At 27.9% G+C, this 1083-nt stretch overlaps 1 pseudogene; it reads left to right on the top strand.

Annotated features, from left to right (window-relative positions):
• The first annotated feature begins 706 nt into the window (after positions 1-706).
• LOC126793000 (uncharacterized) lies at positions 707-829 on the top strand (annotated as a pseudogene).
• The last annotated feature ends 254 nt before the right edge of the window (positions 830-1083 follow it).

Raw genomic sequence — 1083 nt, 5'->3', positions numbered from 1 at the left:
TAATTTCTCAAGTTTATTTGGTATATTTTGATATATATGTTTATAGATATATTAAATTTAATTAAAAATGAGTAAACACGATAAATTCGATATATCTCGATATATACCCGTTATATCCTTATTTTACAAAACCGATACGATGCCGATAACCGTTATTTAGACCATTGCTTGCAATGGTCTAAATATCGTTTTCAGCATCGTATCGGTCGAGAGGTAAAACGATATATCGGGGGATATATCGGTTTTATCGGATTTGCTTATTTTCAATAAAATTTATAAAATTATACTTCAATATGTACCAAATAAACTAAAAAAACGGTATTAAGTAAACTAAAAAAAATAAATACTTGATTTAATGACAATTAAAGTACACGAACGACATCTAATAATAAAAATAGGTATTTAAGAATGATTATTTAGATTTAACATTCATCATATATATTTAAAATTTATATAAATTAAAAATATATATGAAAAAATAAAAATAAATATAAGTTTTTTTTTAAAAAAGAGGAAATAAATATTAAAAAATTAAACAAAAATTGAAAAAATAATATAAAAATCAAAGTTTGACCGATATTTGACCGTTGACCATCATTTTTGCGTTAACCGATAAATTTTGACCGATATGCTCTTATCGTATCAGATTCGAAATATCAGCGATATATCGGGGATATATCGGTGATATCGCCTATTTTGAACAGAGATTGCTTGGCACTCACAAAAATTCACGGAGACTATTCTTTCGCCTTTTCTAAAGAATACCGTGTGTGCATCGCTTCAATTGGCATACGCCAATTTTTGTAAGGGTGCGCCTCCGTGGGTGCATCTCAAATTTAGTTATCAAGATCTTGTTGTCCTATGTTGGATTAACTAAAGAGAGTTGTTTTGTGTTTTTTGATTAAATGAAATTGAAACATAATCGGTTGTTTATTTGGAAAAATAAATTACATAGTAGAGTAGAATTCTGACTTGTTAACAACACCCAATCTCAGTGCAGCAACTGAATAAATGATTTTTTTTTTTGCAGTGGTAGATGTTTGAAAATCAAAACCAACTTGATTCTCCAAACGCATTGGTATT

The sequence above is a fragment of the Argentina anserina genome, chromosome 4 (genome assembly GCF_933775445.1).
Source record: "Argentina anserina chromosome 4, drPotAnse1.1, whole genome shotgun sequence".
NCBI classification, from domain to species: domain Eukaryota; kingdom Viridiplantae; phylum Streptophyta; class Magnoliopsida; order Rosales; family Rosaceae; genus Argentina; species Argentina anserina.
This window is presented reverse-complemented; position numbering and strand designations above follow the sequence as displayed.